We start from the raw sequence: 23,852 nt of genomic DNA, 5'->3' as shown, positions 1-23,852 counted from the left end.
TGGTCTCAAGAAGTTCTTCCTCACCTCTTATCTGCGAGCTCAACCAGAGCTATTACAGTTCATAGTGGATGCTTGGGATGTCGATGACCAAGTATTTCACTTACGGTATCAGACCTTAGAGCTGGATGTATCTGATGTGTACTTCATTACTGGGCTATCACGGAGATGGGCGAGCCCCATTTTGACCGGAAGCAAGCCTTCCGGGGAGAAGATAGGTGAAGTGAAGGCTCGTGTGTGCCCAGAGGCACAATTTGGGAAAAACAGTGCCAAGGTGGATATCGCCACCATCCATGACTTGGCTCTTAGGGTGATACTGTTCACTATCATGCGTACAGCTGGGGTATAGGCACCCCATGAGGCGAGCAAGAATCATCTGTTACTAGCGACAGAATGCCTTAGCCCCACCATTTTTGACTGGGCTACAGCGGTGACTACAAATATCAAACGGCAACTTACAAAGTGTAAGCACGGGGGAGTGAAACAGTTCGGGTATGGCTCGATTGTGGTGTTGTTCTTCTTGGAACGATTACCCCTATTCCAGTACCAGGGAGCTGTAGTGGCGGACCCATTGTCGCGAGAGCCTAGGATGGCTCGCTGGGCAGCATTGATGCCCAGAGGAGGAGGGGGCCAGCAGATGTCTTGGTGGCCCGAGTTCTTCATATGGCTTCACCGTCAGCTGATCGTGGTAGAGGATTGGCCATACGCGGAAACCAACTTCATGGGGGACCCAGACCTCCCACTGCCAGAGGGAGAGGAGTGGGAAGAGGAGTTAGGTATGATCTTCTCTTTTTGGTGTTTTATGTATTTTCATTTTTTTTGTCGATACATGCATGTTCTGATGACAGTTGTATGTATATGCAGATGTGGGCCTAGAGCGACCAGCCGGCTTGTCTCCTATAGCGCAGAGGGACCAACCCGCAGCTGACCCTCAGGCAAGGGGTGCCATGGGGGAAGAGCTGGTGCAGAATGTCAAGGGACTTACCCAAGGGATTCCAGGCTACGCTAGATTGGCGGACATGCCCTTTGCATACCAGAGGCACACAGTGGGGGTGCCGATCCGCATCCATCGTCTGTTGAGACGCTTGGTGTGCGCGGCGTGCTATCATGAGCACCACCACGAATAGACTCCTATGCTTCTTTCATGCATATTTTTTGAGGGACATGTTGTCCGAGGATGTATCAGAATGAACATGTATTATTTTTTGGGTTTTGTAACACACACGGTGCAAACATTATGACACACACACACACACACACACACATATATATATATATACATATGCCTATGGTTTATTATTGTGCTTTTATGTGCTTACTTGTATGATGTTTTGATTATAAATTACACAAATGTATATCTAATTCATGATTGGCCAATGCATTAGATAATGTGTTTAATCGTCGTGGAATATGTTGAGATGTGATAAAGTCAAAATTCTTTTCTAACAATTTAACACGTAAGTACAACCTTAAAATGTGACGGTCTCTGACGGAATATCGCCCATTGAGCTGGTGGACGACAAGCTGAGAGTCTAGGTTAACAAGCAATGTATGAATACTGAGATTAATTGCCTCGGCTAATAATTCAATAACAGCGCTATATTCAGCAACATTGTTTGTAGTACAGCCTAAACAGACACCTTGAATATCTATCAACTCAGCGTGAGGATCGTAGATCACCCACGCCGCAGAGGACAAATTACGAGTGCTGTGGTAGGCACCATCAGCGAAACCAATGTAAGGTGCACCCGACATCTGCACAAGAAGCAAAAAGACACAATAAGGGGAATCACACTTTCACACCAAACCGAAAACATGAAAACTCACACACACACACACACGCATGTACAAATCGAAGCGCATGAATCATGCATAGTAATTTTTCAAGTACAGCCCATTGCAGGGCTTATCAAGAGGATTACCTTCGTAGTCAATTAGTCCGTATGCCCCTTTTTGCAACACTCTCTTTACAATGTAAGGGCCTAGCCACATGGGCTCGAGTTTGCCTACCCCCAACTTGTCATTGGCTTGGTCGTATAGCAGGACAAGGTCTCCCTCAACAAAGGAACGAGGATGAATGGTGTGGTCAAAATGAGTTTTGACTCTCTTCTTTTGAGCTTCGATGGCTAGAGAGGCTAAACGACGGGTCTTGTCTAACCGTTCTAGATAAAGAAGCCGTTCCTCTACCGGAGTAGTGTTGGGAAGCAACTCAACGACTATTTTCAACGAAGGAATTTCAAATTCTATAGGAAGGGTAGCCTCCAGTCCGTAAACTAGTTGAAATGGAGTGAAACCGGTGGCGTCCTTCACAGAGGTTTGGTAGGCCCACAAGGCGGGAAACAACATCAGATGCCAATTAGACTTATGCATGTTGACAGTACGTTGAAGCATTGTAACCAAAATCTTGTTAACGGCTTCAACCTGACCGTTAGACTGAGGATAATACGGGGTTGAACTATCGTGCCGTAAGCCTAGTTGGGTTGTCAACTCGGTCATCATGTGATTATGGAAATGCTTTCCGTGATCTGTGACAATGGCCTGTGGAACTCCGAACCACATAATAACATGATTGAACAAAAACTGCGCCACTGTATGACCATCTTCAGTTAATGTGGGCATCGCCTCGACCCATTTTGTAAAGTAATCGACAGCAACGATAATAAACCCATGCCCCCCGGCCGAGCGAGGCTTACAGGTTGTATAATCAATGCCCCATTTTGAAAAAGGGCCTACGGTCACTACAAGGTGCAGTGGGGCCGGTGGTGCACGCATCTTCCGCTGGTATATCTGGCAGGCATGACATGAGCGGACAACAAGAATGCAATCCTTAAAAATGGAGGGCCAGAAATAACCAGCGTGAAGGATTTTTTGAGCTGTGGCAAATCGGACATGTGGCCACCACAGGTGCCAGAGTGGCAGTCATTCAGGACTCTCTCAGCTTCCTCGAGGGTAAGACATCGGCAGAGAACGGAGTCCACGCCGAGGCGGTACAGGGTGTCCCCTATGATCCGATAGGGTTGAGATTGATGGTAGATCCACCGCCGAGCATCTTTGGATACAGCGGGGCGGAAAGAGGACGTTTGTAAATAAACAATAATATCCCCATACCAGGGATCGAGGGTGCTGATCAGAAAAAGAGTTTCGTCCGAGATATGATCCTCTGAAAGAGAGGGTGCAGAAGGAGATGGTAAAGAACAGAGCAATTCAGCAAAGACTAGAGACTTCTTAGACTTGGCAACAGTGAATTCCAAGTCAAACTCTTGGAGGATTACGATCCATTTTGAGTATTTTCCCCCCAGCAGCTAATGCGACAAAATGTACGTCATCGGGTTGCAGTCAGAAATCATGGTCGTGGTGCGCAACAGGATATAATGCCAGAAACGTTGGACGGTGCACACAGCGGCCAATGCCAACTTCTCAACGTAAGCGTAGCGAGTTTCCGTATCGAGAAGGTTGCGGCTGAGGTAATAGATAACATGCTCATTGTTGTCATCATCATCCTGCACTAGAACCATGCCGATAGTGGTATCGGCAGCGGCCAGATAGAGAGTATAATCATGATGGTAGTTCAGAGGTCTCAATAATGGAGCGGAAACAAGGAGACCCTTGAGACGCTCGAAAGACTCCTGAGCGATAGCATCCCAATGAAAGGGTGTGTCTCATTTCAGTAATCGTGTAAAACCTTTAGCCACCTTGGCATAATTCAGAATGAATCGTCTGAGGAAATTTGCTTTGCCCTGCAAGCTCTGCAATTGTTGCAAAGAAGCAGGGGGAGGAAGATTCAGAATGGCCTCAACTTTGAGGGGATCCAGACGGATGCCTTCTCGGGAGACGATAAACCCGAGTAGTCGGCCTGATTCAACACAGAAGACACATTTATGAGGATTGAGCCTAATACGGTAGTGTTGACAGCGGAGAAAAATTTAACGAAGATGGGAAGGATGGTCCTGACGCTTGACTGAATGAGCTGGAAGATCATCCAGGTACGGCTGTACAATGTGATGAATGTCATGAAAGGCATAGGACATTGCACATTGGAAAGTAGCGACAGCATTCTTTAGACCGAAAGGGAGCTTCTTATAGGCAAAAGTGCCCCAAGGACAAATAAAAGCCATCTTATGCTGATCAGCGGGCGTGATATTGATCTGGTTATATCCAGAAAAACCGTCCATAAATGAGTAAATTTCACTTCCCGCACACTCATCAATGAGTTGATCGATGAAGGGTGTAGGGAAGTTATCCTTAGGACAGGCGCGATTGATATCACGGTAATCAACACAGACTCGAATAGTGCCCTACTTTTTGTTCACAGGGACTATATTAGAAACCCAATCCGTCAGGGGAATGGGGTAAATGAAACCAGCCTTGAGAAGTTTTTCGACTTCTGCTTTGATGGCTGTGGCCTTTCGGGGGTGCACAGGGCGTAGGCATTGATGAACAGGCTTAGCACCTGGATACGTAGGTATCTCGTGCACCACTATACTAGGGTCGATGCCGGGCATATCTTCGTAGGACCAAGCAAAGACATCACGAAATTCGCGAAATAGGTAAGTGTAGAGTTGAACTTCCTCTGGAGTGCAAGTGACTCTAATGTAAATGTGCTCGACAATCCCTGATTTCACAGAGATTTCGATGGGTTGGGTTTGCGTAATGTTTCCATATTGCCCTCAGAATATACTTGGTGTATTTGAATAGGTGTTTGAAGGGGCGAGGATGGGATACACGAAGCAAATCGTTCGAGACATGCGATCATTTCCTGAAGGGCAGGGAGAAACGAGGAACAGTAGTGATGATATGACCAAGGGGGATTCTTAAGAGACATGGTCTTTATGATGGCTTCATCGGAAGGAAATATTTCCTTTAATGGATCCGAAGTAGAATCATCTCCAACCCAAGGGAAATGAACATACGAATCGGGAACACCTCTCGGAAGAGCAGGTTCGGGAGGGGGAGCCGATACAACAACGATTTCGACGTAGTTGAGCTCGGCAGGACTTAACGGCATCATATCGCCCCAGGATTCTACCTGATTAGCGGGAGGAAGGACCCACGAATCAGAGCGCACGGAAATCATGTTAATAGGGGCGAGATTCGAAGGTGGAAGGGGAAAGACACCCATTAGAGCAGGATCCTTAAAAAGTCCGGCTCCCACACTCTCGAATGATTTGGAGGTATGCTCCACGAACGGCACATTACCTTCGGAAGAAGAGGCAAAGAAGGAGAGCTGGTCCACCGTGACAATCTTCCCTTGATGAGGGAAATGAATGACATGGAAAAGGGAGGAAGCCACGGCTTGCATGGCGTATGTCCAACGACGTCCGAGGAGGAGATTTTAGGTAAGATTAGCGTCGACAACTTCGACCTCCACTTCTACTATCTTCGCTTCCAAGGAGATGGCCAAGCATTGGAGGATACCGTAAGGATGGGACTCTCTTCCATCAAAGGCTTCTAACGTCGTAGGAGACTGGCTCAATGTTGGAGAACCAATAGCTTTCCAGCAAGCAACAGACGTGATGCAAGTTGAGGCACCTTCATCAATGACTGTACGATGAATTGTTTTACCATTGATGATGACCTATATAAGGAAAGTGATTTGGTGAGGTAGTCTCGGCGTATAGCCCTCGAGATCAAAAGAAATCAGATCTGAGTCAGTCGGGTCTATGACATCGATGGCCGATAGCAAGGACTTCCTCTGGGAGGGGCAGCTCTGGAGGACTTCGAGAGCGGACATAGCAGACGGAGCCTGGGCTAATTCCTCAACAATGTTGTAGTGCTGAGCAGCACAAGCATTCGGGTTGTAAGAAGACTTCCAGAGTACACCTTTTGGAGTGGGTCGGATCGTCGTCTTAGTGCTAGGTCTTTCGATGTGGAGAGGACCAGAACTGGATGGAGGAGCGCTGGAGGGGACCTCCGGCTCTTTCCCGGCATGAGATGGATATTCTTTCGCTCGAGTAGTGACATGGATGGGAATCGTCCTAGCTATGAAGACTTGAGAGCCGAATGAAGAAGAGGGTTGCGATGGATCTGCCACCATTTGAGTTTGTTGCAAAGGGAAAGGTTCTTTAAGCACAACAGGAGTCCCAGGAGCACCTTCCAGTAATCGACTAACTTCGGACCGCCTAGGGCAGTCTTTAGTGTAGTGATCCTCATCACAGATAAGACAAGGATACTTAGGTTTACGTTTGGCTCCTTTCTCGGGTGGAGGTTTAGAGGAGTCCTGTTTGGGTTGTTCGGATTTATTCTTGGCTTTCCCTTTCTTTTTCCCTTTCGAGGATTTATCCGTCGTGGTGGACTGAACGGCGTTTACCTCGGAGGTACTTCTAGAATTAGACTGACCCTCAGAAGTGTTTCCATTAGAAGCATTTTGTTTTTGCTTCCCAGGGTTCGCGGATGATTTCTTTGAAGACGCGTTTACAGAGCCAATAACACCGTCAACAGATGGTTTTGGCGGAGCTTTGGATGTTCCGGGTCTCGGGGCCTCTGGCAAATAATCATATAAAGTACCTGACTGAGAATATACCAAGTCAATGTACTGAGCACATGCAATAGCGTGCTCTTCAGTTACACAAGCTCCCATGGCGATGTCTCCTGCAATTGTAGGGACAAAGGAAGTCATGAACCAATCGGTCAGGAGCTGATCAGGAATCCAAAATTTGATCAAGGGACGACGCCTTCTCCATTCATGTATATGATCGGATATATGCGTGGCTGTGTCCTATTTGAGAGACGTAAGGAGATGTGTCCCTGTCTCATACCGAATGGGTAACTGAAAATGAGTTAGGAATGCATAGCCAGTGAGTTGAAATCTTGAAATGTTACGTGATTCAACTCAATATACCACTTAGCGGCCAAGCCAGTGAGAGTCCTTTGGAAGAGGCGGAGCCGGATGGAGTCATCAAGCCATGAGTTGGATGAGCACAAAAGGTGATAGGTCATGACATGGGCTTGAGGATCTTCACCAGCTTTGCCATCGAATTTTGGGCAATCACCGGGTATTTTATTTGGAACTGGTTGCCAATATGGATTATGAAGAATGGGATCATTCATCAACTTGGACACATCTAGAAGTTCCAACGTCGCTAAGAAAGGCAACTGAGGATTAAAGGACATTTGTGGCTGTGGAAGGGAGGTAGTACCAGGGTTCCAACCAGGTGGTGGTTGCCCCCATGGACTTTGTCCGGATGGGCCTAGCCCATAAGGGTTTTGCCCATAGGGATTTTGCCCATAGGGGTTATGTCCATAAGGATTTTGTCCATAAGCAGATAGTTGACCCTGGGTCTGCCCCCCAGCACCCCATGGATTAGCAACTTGACCTGCAGGTGCAACGTACTGTTGCTGATAATTCTGGTAAGGAGTGACCTGCATCTGTTGATAATTTTGATAAGGGGTGAATTGAGTTTGCCCCTGGGGTTGCTGGTAGCCATACGTTTGTTGAGCTCCATACTGAGCCTGATAAGAAGGTTGCGCTTGGTAAGAAGGTTGGGGTCGTGGCCCACCTTGCATTTGATAACCAATTTGAGTCTGGGGCCCAGAAGGATGTCCTTGAACAGGTTGAACTTGGACCATCTGGCCGGAAGATTGGCCTGGTTGGGTTTGGGACGGACCTGTTTCCCAGAAGGATGTGCTTGCTGGGTACCAGGTTGTCCTTTTGCAACCAAGGGTTGTCCTTGCGGAGTAGATGGTTGAGTGGGCTGAACAGCCGGTTGACCTTGAGGTTGGCCAGCCTGTCCAGAAGGATGACTAGGCTGGGTAGTGGGTTGGCCCTGCTGTGCAGGAAGCTGACTTGCTTGCCTAGAAGGATGACTAGACTGAGCAATGGGTTGGCCCTGCTGTACTTAAGGCTGCCCCCCTTGCCCAGAAGGATATCCCTGTTGGACTGTCGGTTGACCTTGTGGAATATAGGTTTGTCCAGCTTGTCCAGAGGGATAACCCTGTTGGATACCAGATTGGCCTTGTTAGACGTAAGGTTGTCCTGGTTGTCCAGACGGGTAACCTTGCTAGGTACCAGGTTGCCCCAGATAGCCAGAAGATTGAGTCAGATAAGTAAAAGATGGACCACCAACGGCCGAAGGTTGTCCCTCATAGGGTTGTCCTTGTGGGTCCCCAAGTTGTCCTAGGTAAGACTGGCCATAATATTGTTGCCCTTGGGAGGTTTGCACATAAGATGGCTGGCCTTGGTTAGGCGGTCCTTGAAGCTGTGTAGGCATTACTTGGCCCCCATGGAAAGTGGTGGTGTTCCAAGCAACAGATAATGGTACCGAAACCTCAACAATAGGTTGAGGAGGCAAGGGTCGAGAAAGCTGAAGGTATTGAGTAGTAGAATCGTAATAAAAGAATGGACCTTATGCATTCGGATCCTAAACAGCTTGTCCATAGGCATCATATGGCCCCCCTCCTGGGACGGGACCAGAAGAGGGTGGAGAACTTTGTGCAGGGTGAACAACTTTGGGTGAGTGTGCCGGCTGGCCATTACTCACTTGACCGTGAGGGGGACTAGCACCAGTATTCAGAGCTGAAGACGCTGTAATGGCACTCACAATCAGAGTTGAATGTGCTACACAAACAGTTGGATTTATCGAAACTGAAGTGACAGGTGTAGTGTGGACATGTGAAACAAAAGATCCCGTGGTGGGAGTGATATGGGGATCCCACATAGTCGAAGCAGGGATCTTGGCACTTACTCTATCCCTCAACGACTGATAGCATGGGGGGAGTGGAGAAGTAGCTGGGATGGGAGTGTCGATATTCGACAAAACATGTGTCTCACTCACTCTAGGAGATGTCTCATCCATATGAGAGGTAGACATTGGAGACGAAACACCAGGGGGGGTAAAAGGAATATCGTCCTCTTCAGGCTCCCAGATGGGGTTCCAATGAATTTTATAAACTTCATCATCCAGAGCGCGAGAGTTGATTGGTTGGATACTCGAGATAACAGGAAGAGTATCACTTACAACCGGTATCTCAGGAGAAACGGAAGACAAAGACCCTTGATCACTTGGAACGGGAGTCGACGGTTCAACCAGGATGACAAACTTCAAACAAAACCTAAAGGAATCTAACGATAAAGGACCCTACTCAAACTAACGCACACAAGATCTAACCAGGTAATGTTTATCGCGGCCAAATGAATTTTAAGACGCAAGGACACAACTTGACCTTTTCATGTTTTAAGAGTCGAGAAAAGGACAAAAAGGTGACTCTAGTCGCCTTCGAATGTTTTGTGAGCCCGAAGTGACAAACTGCTCAAGTGAACCTTTTCTTTTAAGGAGTCCGAAAAGGATCAAAAGTGACTACTCTAGAGAGACTAGGCAAAGGGTTAACCAAACAAATCTGTAAAACTGCATATACACCTTGGCAGTCATATGAAAACCAAGGACTTCCCGTACGGCAGTCAATCTTCCCGAATGCTGTGTTCGGTGCGTTACGGCTTGTAAGGCGGTAGACACGGCTTCTTGTGGATAAAGGATGATAACCTAGTGGGGTCTCCCCTATATACGCGACGGTACGTGGGAGCTCAAGTCTGTGCTAGACCACTGTCGAGTCACAAAAGGAGGAATCACCCAACCGTAGTATGAAAAAATAGTGACTAGGTTTAACGACGCTGGAGCACGTCTCTAGCCTAGACCTCTAATTAGTGAGCATTATGTTCCAATGCGTTATTAAGTTCATTCAGTTCATTTTATGGTTGATCTTTGATTAAGTTTCAATTTCCAGGTCCTACCGTATGTAATCTCTCAGAATTACCTAAATGCAAACTATATGCCAAAGAATATCATTTCGTTCGATGAATACTAACTACGAGAGAGTTGAGAATTTTTCAAACAAAATGACCAAAAACAATCAAGAAGCACTCTAATGCAGCTAATGACAAATAAACGAAACTTTTCTTTTTTTTAAATCACTTAATCAATGAAAATCTTCTAATTTCAATTAACTAATGCAACGCAAAAGAGATTATTCGTTTTTCTTTTCAATGGCAAAGTGCACTAAAAAAAATTTGAGAGATAGTAACACCGAGCAAAAGATCAATTTCACTCAATGAGAACACAATCGAATCCCCAAAACACCAAAACAGTCCTTCAAACCAAGAAGAAAGCACTAATACTTCTATGAGCTATGTGATCTAAGCCCAAACGAAGCCAAGCGAAACCCCAGCAAAAAAGAAACAAATCACTTGAATAACAAAAAGCTTTGAAAACTACTGAGCAAATGCAAAAATTAATCACAAAGTCGACTGGACGATCAAAGAACCCAAGACTCCTACGGAAGGCTCGATGCACAAAGCCACTAGATGCCCTAGGGCTAGAAAGTGAAGTCGATAGAAAGGGCAAAAACCCGAAGGATGAAGGTCTAAAACCAGTCAAACAAGGATCAAACACACTCCAGTAATTGAAAAAACGTGGCAAAATACAAATCCAAGCTCAGAGGGCTTGAAGACAAGCGAACTGGAAAAGTTGACAGGCCTGGCGCGACTATCCTCGCGCTTTTATGGGATTGGCGCGGGTTGTTTTTGAGAAACTTGCACCAATTGGCACGACTGTAAGGCTAAAAAGCACGCTAATCAAGTTTGCTAAGTCAAAAACAAAAGCAAGCAACTCAGGGCTTGAAGACAGTATCTAAGCAAACTAGGAAGCAAGAAACAACAAGAAATCCAACCCAGAAAGCTTTCTAAGCAACCAAACGAGAAACCAAAGAGACAAGACCTCCCCAGCGGAGTCGCCAAATCGTTGTGCAGGTAAATCCTCTATGCGAACAGAGATGATCCCTACTAGCCCAGACAGGGTCTAGCAACAATCACACAATGCTATCACGCAAGTTCCTAATTGCAAATAAGAAGTGGATGGTGAGAACCTACTTGAATTCCAATGCTAGTGTTCATAGAAGAGATATCGCCCTCGTTCCTTTGCATCGGCCGGCCACGATCCCCACGATCTCCGTGATTGGACACCTGCACATGCAAAGAACAACACGAAAAAAGCATAAAATCTAGTAGATGCAATTATATATCAGTCAGAAAAGATATAACTCAACATCGAACATAAGACAATGAGAGTGGAACCATAATGATAGTCATCTATTATTAATAAATAACAAAGAAGAATACAACCATTGTTCTGACGTCAAATCCTCCTTTGGCTGGGTAGTCAGCTACACAAGTCTTGCAAAGCTTGTTGGTATGAGGAACAAGCCTCTCTCTCTTTGGGTGACAAGAATCTCCTTACTTAGATTTGGCCTTATGGGTGCAAAGAAGGCTCTTGCAGCTTCAAACTCTCTATCACTATGCTAGAACTAGAACTATTGTAACTATGACTAGCTTGCTCAAGGCATAGAGGAAAGCTTTTATAGATAGAGAAAAAAGATATAGTATCAACCACATTATTCATGGGATTGGCTTTATCACTTGGAAACTTCCATGAAAGGTGGCAAACCACTTTCCCTTCTATGGAGATTCGAAGCCAAACCATCCTAGCTCAACATAGATTCAGTTGGTGAATGGGTTGAAGAGAACCTTCGGGAGCTTGTTGGTTAAAAACTTTACTCAATTCGGTTGGCGCGAGTGTGACTCTAAGACAGAGCGCCAATGGCCTGCCCTTTTTAGATGATTTCCCTCATTGGTGCAGGCAGTGAACTGTGAACCCGCGCTAATGCAAAAAGAGCTGTTTTCATGGGTATTTTGCAGGAGATGTCTTCAGGGCATATGAAGCTCATACATAGAGGAATATGATGCAAGTGGTTTCAGGTCATGTCACTTCTCACAGGTCCCAGAATGAGTCCTCCAGTGTGTGGGAGAGGGGTAACAGGGATGGTGACAAACGGTGACAAATTGTTGTGTAACAGTGCTCCCAATACTGTCGAGTATATGTTGGGATACCCCACTAGGTTATCATCCTATATCCCTAGGAAGTCATGTCTACCGCCTTGCAAACCGTAACGCATCGAACACAACATTCGGGAAGATTGACTGCCGTATGAAAAGTCCTTGGTTTTCATATGATCGCCAAGGTGTATATGCAGTTTTACAGGTTGTTTGGTTAACCTTTTGCCTAGTTCTCCAGAGTAGTCATTTTCGTTCCTTTTCAGACTCCTTAAAAGAAAAGGTCCATTTGAGTAGTTGTCCTTTCAAGCTCATTAAACCTCGAAAGAGATAGAGTCACCTTTTCATCCTTTTCTTAACTCTTGAAACATGAAAAGGTCTAGTTTTGTTCGTGTCATAAAATTTACTGCCCACGAAATATTCCTGGTAACAGTTCAAGTTCTTGGTTATAGTACGAGTGTTTTTCAGGCTCGTTCCTGATGGCAACATTCCCCAAGTCTACCAGCCAAGGTCTTCCCCCATATGGAACTCCTAGTATGTTTCTTCCTTTTGGAAATGTCGGTGCTCCATATATGGGAACATTGTCTTTGCCTGGGTTAACCATCAATTTTCCCGTTTGGTTGTTTTCAACCTCAGTGGTCCTGAGTGTCATGCATCCTATTCTACCATCTCCTTCATCTGAACCATGACACGATGGTTCCAAGGTTGAGCTTGCGCCTTCTACCCCTATCTCTTCACCTTCATCTCCTCCCTCGCTTGGTGAAAGTTTCACATCTAGTAACCAGGAGACTATGAAGAAGAAGAAGATGAAGAAGAAGAAGAAGAAGAAGTCCAATAAATGCGAGGTCACATGTGTAGCTATTGCTCCAAGTACATCTCAGGTCAGACCGCCTTCTGCTCCTCCGCAGAAGGTTAAGTTTCCTTGTAAATTGTGCAAGAGTGACCATCTTCTTTGTGATTGTCCTGGTATTCCCAGGATTTTAAAAGTATGGTCTCACGATCCAGCTCATCCCTCATCATCCTCTGAAGCACATGATGATGCTACCCTCTCAACTGGCAGCAATAAGAAGAAAGGGAAGATTCAGTTCCCCTGTAGACTATGTGAAGGCAACCATCCCCTTCACCTTTGTCCGTTCATGGATAAAGCTTCCGCCATTTTGGAAAGTCTTACAGCTTCTTCACCTCAACTTCCCATTGGTTATCATAGGCTCTCTTTAGAACCTCTCCTCATTGACAAAGAGATTGATATGAATTCTTCTCTTATTCATCCTCCTCTTCCCGAACCTGGCTGTGCTAAGCCTATTCCCGACCAACCATTGGTCGGAGAGAGTTTCAACTTGGGTTCACCACCCATTGATCACTCTATTCCAGAAGAGTGTCATGATCACACTGTTCATGTTCTTCTCGTCTCGTCTAATTCTCCTAAGTCTGAGAACGACCCTCCTATCCTTGCTAATCAAGAGAGTCCTTCTTTGGTTCCTATAGAGCATGGGGGCAATCATATGATACCCCCACCAAGTAGTTCCATCGTTTCCTTTGACTGGAGTCACTTGACTACTTTCTACCTTCCATCCTATGTGCCTTTCTAGATTACAGTACATGGCTATGATAAGGTAGTACCTAACACTATCTTGGATGAGGGTGCATCAGTTAGCCTCATGCCTTTCACTACTTGGCAATATTTGGGCTCCCCACAACTTGTGCCTGTCATGCAAAATCTGTTGGCATTTGACGGAGGAACCAGTCAACCTTTAGGGATCCTTCCAAAGTTCCCTGTTACTTTGGGGGGGAAAACTGTCTATATTGACGTGATGGTTTTCCAAGGTGCTTTAGATTTCAGTCTTCTCCTTGGCCGTGATTATATTTATGCCATGGGGGCCCTCGTCTCTTCACTTTTCCATGTAGCTTGTTTTCCACATGATGGAAGAATGGTGACCATAGGTCAATTATCATGTTTTAGTCCCCCGGTGCCTCCTGCGTAGCTATCATCCCCTCTTGGTTCTTACTCACAAGCAGTGCCTTCCTTGCCATAGGTCAATTATGTGGCTACCCGTTCTGTCTCTGCCTCTACTAATGATCATGAAAATGGTCTCATACACCATGTACTGGGAGCAATGGAACTTGATTTATCATTGAGGTCTAATGACATTTGTTTCTCCCAAAGTATGTTTCTTCCATCCTGCGAGGACCTCTTGGGAGCCATGTTCTCATATGTCCCATGAACAGGAGTACCAAGGATAGTTTTGATCTTGTGTCAACCTCATTAAAAAATGAGACAAGGTGTCCAAGGATAGTTTGATCTTATGTCAACCTCGTTAAAAAATGAGACAAGGATCATCGAGCATAGTTCCTTGTCTTGTGTCAAGCTCGTTAAAAAATGAAACAACTCCCCTTCCAAATCGAGTCTTTGATTAAGATCCTGTAAAATCCAAGTCGAGTCTTTCCAAGATCTCTAAAGAGAACCTTCATTCCATCCATCTCGTTGAATGAAATGAAGCTTGGGGGCATGTACCTCGTTTTACGTCGTTATGATGGGGACATGCGAACTCATAACAAGCATAGTTTTTTGTTTCAATCTTGTGTAAACATGAAACCGAATCCAAGTAGAGTTCTCCATGGTTCAAGCTTGTGTAAAAATGAACCCATACCCGATTTAAATCTCTTGATTTCCATTTTTATCCGCTAAATTCTGCTAGATGAGCCTTGGTTGTTTCATTACATTGCCACCATCTCTTTGGTTGATCATATGCTTTCACTTTGTTGTTTTTCCCTTCCTGAGGAACCACAACGATGAGTGGTTTTATTAGCTAGCCTCTTTACCATTACATGTTTTGAGCAATTCCACCATTGTCGAAACCAGTTGCTACTCTTTATACCACTCATTCCTCTAGGATGAGTCACCTTTAAGCTCTTTTCTGACTCATAAAGTATGAAAAGATTGCTGAATTTTTCCTTTTTGACTCATTAAACGAAATAAAAAGGAGGTCCACTTTTAGCTCTTTTCTGACTGTATAAATGTGAAAAGATCAACGAACCTTTGTCGTTTCGGGTTCGATACTGGTTACAAAATGATGTGTCCTTGATCACTTTTCTACTTTTTTAGATTTAGGCCACTAATTACGAAAAGTACTCCTTGATCGCAATGGTCAAGCAGTTCTCTCGAGTATTATTTTATACTTTTTCAGGCTCGAGAGACACAAATTTATGAAAAAGGACCCCCTAGAGTTTTCTTTTCCGTGTCGTTTTCAAACTATCTAAACATGAAAAAGACTCCAAGTTTTACCTATGTCAGACTCGTTAAACCCTAATGACATTGAACTCGTCACCATGGTGAGACTCAAGCTTCTCCTCCCTAGGGCTCATTAAACTATCACTAGGTTGGATTCGTCCGAAGGACGAACATATATTACAAGCATATGCTATCCCCTTCAACCTTGTTTTCAAAAATAATTGGGGTACTCACCAGCAATGGTGGGGGAAAATTTGAAAGTTTTCATTTGTTACCTGCGGTAGCTAGTCACTCTTGAACATCGACACTTTTTCTTCTCGTCGGGTTGGGATATCCATACATCGTCATTTGGCCTTCTGGGGTTTTGGGTTGCCATTTAGCCTCATTCCATCTAATCCATGCTATCTCCATCAAGCCTCCAATCCCTTGGTACTTGAATGCTTCCACCCTCCATAGTCATGTCGCTGATATGTTCAAGAGTATAATCCTTCTGCAGTTCATATCCTTACCTCCTCCTCTAATACTCTGCTTCATCAATTACCACTTGTTCCTTATCTCGTGTCATTGATGGGGGAAACATTATGCCCTCCTGCAATAGATCGTTTCCTATTTACATCAGCTCATTATCCAGGATATTGGTCCAGAGATCCCCTTCGGTACCTTGGAGCTTGCATGCCTCAATGGCAAGTTCTTCACCCCTGACGATAGACTTTCATCATTGGTCTTCGGTTGGGTGATTCCATGAGTGTTCGACTTCAACTCATTTTTCACACTTAGTGGATTATACTAGACAGTACCTTGAGAGCCATTGGAATTATTGATGGTTTCTCTCGCACTAGTTAATGGTTTTCATCATTGAGTGGTAATCAAGTGAATTTCTATCATGCTCGACCTCATCACATCTGTTCGCATGCTAGAATTTGTACTATGATTCATTGGGCTTCAAGACCCTGGACTAAGATTACATATGTTCAGGTTGCATGGATTGGTTCGTGATTACATATATGACTCTTTGATAGATGGCTACGACCATACCTGAGTCTTCATGGATGGCTAAGACCATACCTTTGTCATTATACATGGTCTTATCAACTAGGTGGCTACGTCCATATGACAAACCAAGTTTCATATGTCTTTTGGCTGGCTGCGCCCATACCTAGACTACATGTATTTCACTATTAGAGATATCAGTTGTACTTGCGCCTGCAGGATCTTCGAAGTGGTGTTCCAGTTTGGTCATGGTTTTGTAAAGCATTTCACCCCTCCCACTCTCTTAGGCTTCATGCTTTAGGGGGCATCTATTACATAGTAATTTGTCACTGTCCTCATCTCAGTCCCTATACTGTCTCATGTTTCAAATAAGCATGTTCATATCTTCCCGCTCATGTAAGAAGATTAGGCAAATGCTCTCAGATGCTGAAGATTGACCCTTTTTGACTAAGTTCCTACATCGTCGCTAGTAAACCCTTAAAATCCATGAGAGTTCTCTATCATGCACTATATCATTGTGACGTCATCGCTAGTCCCCAGTTCATGACCTGCGACGATCCATATTTTGCGAATTAGTTCAAATAGTCGGCCTTCTCGATGTTTCTAGAGCTAGTTGTTGGGTTAGTTTGGGTCGCCTTTCTACCTTTGGGATGGTGGTTCCATCTTTTTTGCTACCTTCCTTAAGGATAAGCTCCCTCTCCCTCATTTCATGGAGACTCCTCCTATAAAATCACTCACCATTGTTATGATCTGCTAGTTCCTTAGTTGGGAGTTCTTTTGGTTGAACAGTGTTGCTGCTGCTTTAGAGTTTGGTAGATAGTTTTGGTGTGAGTGTGACAAGTGTGGGATTTCTATATAGTTTGCAAGAAGGTGTGGAGTGCCCTTAACCTTGTGTTAAAGCTTGTGAATAAGAGAGGGAGATATATTGCTATTTGGGAGACCCATCTTTGAGAGTGAATGCTTGGAGGAACACACTGGTTGGACCCTCTAAGAAGGCTTGTGATGTCAAGACTTGGTTGTAAGATTTTCTCTTGATTTATTATTAATACAATCAATGATGATTTTCTATGTCTTGTATGCAATTTACTTGATAGCTCATGACTTCTTGACGTTATGAGTAAATAAATCATTGTTGTTTCTCGGTTACGTGCTCTATTGTTTCTTTGTGAGCTTTCAAGTCGATTGCTCATTAAGGAGAAGGACACGGAAGCTGGAGCAGTGCAACGGGACTTCATCGACCACTGGTTTGAGGTAGGCCTCCAATGATGACTCTTTAAGGGAATTAATTGTTGTTTTGTCATTACTGTGACTAAACCCACTCTAGGGCTAGAGGGGTTGCCTCTATCCACAGAGGGAACACTTTCTTGCATCACATGGGCATTTCTTCATCATTCCACAACATGGAAACCATGAGTTCCATAAACATGGCAGATTTCAGTTGTGTTGTGACATGGAAACCCAAATTCCCTGCACTGGGGTCGCAGTTTTAACCCGGGCGGGAAATGGAGACCCTAGAGGTTCTTGGAATTAGGCGGTTTCCCTCATGCCATGAAATAGAAGCCCCCAGGTTCTATAGACTTGGGAGTTTCTCTGTCGTTCATCGGCATGGAAACCTAAGTTCCTTCCACCGAGGTCATGGTTTCTATCATGGTGGGACATGGAAGACCCTGAGTTTCCCATAATTGGGTAGTTTCCATCATGCCATAGAATGGAAAGCCCTGTGTTCAGTAGACTTGGGCAGTCGTTCCCTGTCATGTGATGACATGGAAACCTGAAGCTCCCCAAACTTGGGTAGTCGTTCCCTATCGCGTGATGACATGGAAACCCAAAGCTCCCCAGACTTGGGTGGTAGTTTTAGTCACGGCGCGAATGACATGGGAACCCCACGTTTCCCAGACTTGGGTAGCAATTTTTGTCGTGATGTGAAATGGAAACCTTGTGTGTCCATTGACTTGGGTAGCAATTTCCATCATGCAGCGAAATGGACACCCCAAGTTCCCCAGACTTTGGTGGCTTTTCGTCGCCCCACAACATGGAAATCCGAAGTTCCATAGACGCTAGGGCAATTTAGGGTGTGTTGCGACATGGAAACCCCAGGTTTCCCAGACTTGGGTGGTTTCCATCGATGGTTCCTACTGCGCCATGACATGGAAACCCCAAGTTCCCCGCATTGGGCCATTGTTGAAAACCTCACATTTCCATCATGTCGTAAAATGTGGAAACCCGTAGTTCCATCAAGGGCGGGACATGGAAACCCCAAGTTTCCCCAGACTTGGGTGCCACTAGTTTTCGCCATGGCGTGACATGGAAACCCCAGGTTTCCCAGTCTTGGGCACCGGGGCGTGACATGGAAATCGTAAGTTTCCCCAGGCTTAGGCACTGTCATTTTCGGTCATGGCGCGACATCAAAACCCCAAGTTTCCCAGGCTTGGGTGCTAAGACGCGACATGGAGACCCCAAGTTTCCCCAGGCTTGGACACCACCATTTCAGTCATGATGTGACATGGAAACCCCATGTTTCCCCAGGTTTGGGTACTGGGGAACGACATGGAAACCAAAATTTTTGGGCACAACATGGAAACCTAAACTTTTTTGCACTGAGGGGAAGCCCCAAAATTTAGGTGTCGGGTGGAAACCCCAAATTTTGGGTCTGACATGGAAACCCAAAATTTTGGGTGTAACATGGAAACCATAATTTTTTTTGCATCGGGCAGAAGCCCCAAATTTTAGGCATTGGGTGGAAACCCCAAATTTTGGGCATGACATGGAAACCCCAATTTTTTTTGCACTGGGCAGAAGCCCCAAATTTTAGGCACCAGGTGGAAGCCACAAATTTTGGGAACTCAGCCGCAGCATGGAAACCCCAATTTTTCCCATGCTTGGGTGCCATTTTCGTCACAACGTGGAAACCCCAAATTTTGGGCACTGGGGTGCGACATGGAAACCACAAAATTTTGGGTGCCAGAGCACGACATGGAAACCACAATTTTCCGGGGCTTCAGCACCTTTTTTGTCATGGTGTGGAAACCCCAAATTTTCTGCCCCCAAGTAATAAAAAATTGTCATCTAGAGGAAGAGGCAAAGACACGAGAGCGGGAGGGTTGTCAAGATTGGTTTGTGGCAAGAGCGAATCTCTAGATCGAGGCGACCAAGGGTTGAATCTTAATGGATCATGGTAGAAAGACGAGTCTGCCACTTACAATACCCTGTCATGTATTTAAGAGGTCTACAAAGGATTCTCCTCAATGACCATTTGGAATTGAACTTGAAAGCTACCTGTACCGAGATTCCTCACGATCGTGGTTTGCAAATGACACTGACCCCTGGGGCGACAAAGTGATGCCCCTACTATGGGTCGAGATATAGTACAAGAGTGACATGCACCACTTCTATAGTGGATTCTGGTTTAGAGGCGTTCAGTCATAATCTGACACACGGTGGCTTTGCACCACTGGCTTTTCAACCAAGCGCGATGACCAATTGTGTGAATCAACGGTTCCTCTTGTACTAAGTTGAATTACTATTGTGGTGTAGTTCATCAGTAGGGTAAATCTAACCTGTCTCACGATGGTTTAAACCCAGCTCATGCTCCCTATTGGTGGGTGAAGAATCCAACACTTGGTGAATTATGCTTCACAATGATAGGAAGAGCTGACATCGAAGGATCAAAAAGCAACGTCACTATGAACTCTTGGTTTCCACAAGCTAGTTAATCTTATGGTAACTTTTCTGACACCTCTTTCTTCAAATTCCAAAAATCTAAAGGATCGGTAGGCCACTCTTTCAAAATTTGTATTTGTACTAAAAGTCAAAGTCAAATAAGATTTTACCCTTTTGCTACACACGCGATTTCTATTCTCGTTGAGCTCAAATTAAGACACCTGCATTATCGTTTAACAGATGTGTTGCCCCAGCAAAACTCCCCACCTGACAATGTCTTCCACCCGGATCGACCCGCCGAAACATACCTTAAGGGGAAAAACATGGGCAGTGCCCTGTCTCTGCCCCACAGAATAATTAAAATAATGTTATAAGTAGTGGTATTTCACTTTCGCCGAAAACAACTCCCACTTATTATACACCTCTCAATTCATTTCACAAAGTCAGACTAGAGTCAAGCTCAACAGGGTCTTCTTTCCCCGCTGATTCTGCCAAGCCCGTTCCCTTGGCTGTGGTTTCACTAGATAGTAGATATGCACAGTGGAAATCTCGTTAATCAATTCATGTGCATCACTAATTAGATGACGAGGGATTTCGCTACCTTAAGAGAGTCATAGTTACTCCTGTCATTTACCTGCACTTGGTTGAATATCTTCACTTTGACATTCAGAGCACTGGGAAGAAATCACATTGCGTTAGCATCTGCAGGGACCATCGCAATGCTTTATTTTAATTAAAAGTTGGATTCCCCTTGTTCGTACTAGTTCAGAGTCGATTGTTCGACGCCTAGGGAAAATCCCTCGGCAGACAGAATTCTACGCCCATAGCCCAAGAAGGATGTGACTACCCATCCTCGCCGCGAGAGCAGCTCGGGTAGACTACCAACAACCCATGAGTTGAGGGTGCAGACCCTTAGGCCCAGCCCTTAGAGCCAATCCTTTTCCAAAATTTATGGATCTTTTTTCCGACTTCCCTTACCTACATTGTTCTGTTGAACAGAGGTTGTTCACCTTGGAGACCTGATGCGGTTATGAGTACAATTGGGCATGAACAGTACTTATTCCTCCAGATTTTCAAGGGCCGTTGAGGGCACACCAGACACTGCAAGACGTGTGATGCTCTTCTAGCTACTGGACCCTATCTCCAGGTGAACCAATTCTAGGGTGGGAAATCTGTTAAAAAGAAAAGATAACTCTTCTCGGGGCCCTCGACGACGTCTCTAGATTTCCTAATGTTGCCGCTCACCGCCATGTCTCGATTCAGGAATATTAACCTGATTCCCTTTCGATGCTCATGTAGAGTGCACCCTTGATACAAGGCTTCCCCATATCTTAGGATCGACTAACTCATGTACAAGTGTTGTTCACATGGAACCTTTCCCCACTTCAGTCTTCAATGTTCTCATTTGAATATTTGCTACTACCACCAAGATTTGCACCGGGGTCTGATCCACCCAAGCTCATGCCCGAAGTTTCTCAACGACCTCCACGTCCTCCTACTCATCAGAGCTAGGCAATTGCTCCGACGGTCGAGTATAGGTTGCACGCTTCAGCGCCATCCATTTTCAGGGCTAGTTGATTCGGCATGTGAGTTGTTAGACACTCCTTAGTAGATTTCGACTTGCATGACCACTGTCTTCTTGTCTTAATCAACCAACACCCTTTGTGGGATCTAGGTTAGTGTGCAATTTGGCACCGTAACTCAAATTTTGGTTCATCCTGCATCGCTAGTTCTTCTTACCAAAAATGGCCCACTTGGAGCTCTCGATTCCACGGCGTGGTTCAATGGAGCAGCCACACCCTCTTACCTGTTTAAAGTTTCAGAATAGGTCGAGGTTGTTATGACCCTGATGCCCCTAATCATTTTCCTTACCCGATAAAACTTGCATGTGAGCTTGAGCTATCCTGAGGGAAACTTCAGAGGAAACTAGCTACTAGATGGTTCAAATAGTCTTTCACCTCTATATCCAAGTCAGACGAACGATTTGCACGTCAGTATCGCTATGAACCTCCACTAGAATTTCCTCTAGCTTTGCCCTGCTCAGGCATAGTTCACCATCTTTTGGGTCCCAACAGGTGTTCTCGCACTCGAACCCTTCACATAAGCTCAAGTTCAGTCAACGATACACCCCCCCATAGAGGGGATCTCACCCGTTAGCTTCCTTACACCTCGCATGTTTTCAAACCCATTGACTCGCACACATGTTAGACTCCTTGGTCTGTGTTTCAAGACGGGTTGAATGGATAGTCGCCAACCAATACCATAAGCATGCAGGTGCACATGGCTCGCCAGAAGGGTGCATGCTTCATTCCTTGACCACCACAATAGCAAACTGACAGGCAGTAATCGACCTGTGCTTGTGACGATGCAACAGCCCGTGTTGGTTCGCACCTCAAGTTGAGCAGTAGACCAGCCTGAGTCGTTCCACAGCCAACCGAGATGCATCGACAACCTCCATCCACTTCCCTCCTGACAATTTCAAGCACTCTTTAACACTCTTTTCAAATTCCTTTTCATCATTCCCTTGTGCTACTTGTTTGCTATCAGTCTCTTGCCCATATTTAGCCTTGGATAGAATTTACCACCCAATTAGGGTTGCATTCACAAACAACCCGACTCCTCGATAACGCCTCATGATGCGGCAGGGTCTCGGCTCGACGGGGCTGTCACCCTCTCAAGCACCCCCTTCCAAGGGACTTGGCCCAGGTCCACTGGTGAGGACGCTTCTACCTACTACAATTTAGGTGATGCTACCACCCGATTTTCATGCTAGGCTCTTCCTAGTTCGCTCGCCACTACTAGGGGAATCCTTGTAAGTTTCCTTTCCTCCGCTTATTATATGCTTAAACTCAGTAGGTATTCTTGCTAGAGCTGAGGTTGCAAAGTTGGAACTAAATCTACCCTACCCGATGGGAGGACAAGAGAGAGCAAAGAAAGTTTGAGTGATGCCACACAAAGCCTGCATCAGCTAATGCCAACTGCCCATTCAAGGGGACAAGATCACCGCTCTCCAACACATGCCACGAAACATTGCTTGAGGTATTTTAGCCAACCACACTGCATTGGGCATGGACGACCACCTCTGCTACTCCTTAACATATTGCAGGGAGCACATTTGAATGGGATGTGATGCCCAGATAGATTTTCCCTCGACTGAGGCCTTGGCCACAAATTGCATTCAAAAACTCAATGATTCATGGGATTCTGTAGTTCACATTAAGTATCACATTTCTCTACGTTCTTCATCATAACAAGAACTGAGATATCCGTTGCTGAGAGTCGTTTCCACATATTACCAAAAAATCCACCATAACACTGAATAGGGGCACTCCCCATAACAAATGTAAGTCTAAGGGCCAAAAGGAGAAAAGGAAGAAAAATGCATGAAAGAAAGAGAAACAATGGTTTCTACCCCCCTCATAGGAGGAGGCTCAAATAGAGAACAATCTCCCCAAGCCCCACGTCCTCGCAAAAACGGGGGGAAGTGCATGGAGCAGAAATCAAGAAGGAATAGGGTTTCCACCCTGGGAGCTCACACTTCTTTTAGTCCTTCCCGAACACCAGTCCACAACAATTCCCCGTTTTCTCCGTAAAGCTAGGGACAAAAAGGAAGAAGGGAAGAAAACAAGGTGAAAGAAATAGAGATCAAACATGGCTACCGGCTCACAAGGGGAGGCTCAAACAAAGCACAAGCCTCCCAAGCCTCGTGCCTTTGCAAAAAGGGGGGAATTGAAGGGGACGACGATCGAGAATGACTAGGGTGGCCACCCTAGGAGCTTGCATTGAGTTTTGTCCTTCCCGAACATGAATCCACAACAATCCCACCTTTTCTCCATAAAGCTAGGGGCCAGAAGGAAGAAGCAAATAAAACAACATGAAAGAAAAGGATATCAACCATGGATATCAGCTCACAAGGGGAGGCTTCAAACAGAGAACAAGCTTCCACAACGTCGTGCCTTAGAAAAAATGGGGGAACTGTAGGGGCTGATGATCGAGAAGGACTAGGGCGGCCACCCTGGGAGCTCTGGAATTGGTACACGTATTAGCTCTAGAATTACTATGGTTATCCGAGTAGTATGGTACCATCAAAAAAACTATAATTGATTTAATGAGCCATCGGAAGTTTCACAGTTTAAATTAGTTCATACATAGACATGC

The 23,852-nt window shown here is 45.3% G+C and overlaps 2 non-coding genes across 2 annotated transcripts; both read right to left on the bottom strand.

Annotated features, from left to right (window-relative positions):
• Positions 1-19,168: 19,168 nt before the first annotated feature.
• Positions 19,169-22,574, bottom strand: LOC149191708 (25S ribosomal RNA). The gene has a single exon (XR_016255229.1). It is a non-coding gene; the product is annotated as a 25S ribosomal RNA (ribosomal RNA).
• A 247-nt stretch (positions 22,575-22,821) lies between these two features.
• LOC149191707 (5.8S ribosomal RNA) lies at positions 22,822-22,975 on the bottom strand. Its single transcript, XR_016255349.1, has one exon. It is a non-coding gene; the product is annotated as a 5.8S ribosomal RNA (ribosomal RNA).
• Positions 22,976-23,852: the final 877 nt, after the last annotated feature.

Source organism: Pinus tabuliformis, chromosome 2_2 (assembly GCF_031772625.1).
Source record: "Pinus tabuliformis cultivar Carrire ecotype Pingquan chromosome 2_2, CPIR1, whole genome shotgun sequence".
NCBI classification, from domain to species: Eukaryota; Viridiplantae; Streptophyta; class Pinopsida; order Pinales; family Pinaceae; genus Pinus; species Pinus tabuliformis.
The sequence above is the reverse complement of the archived record's forward strand: the minus strand, read 5'-3'. Positions and strand labels throughout refer to the sequence as shown.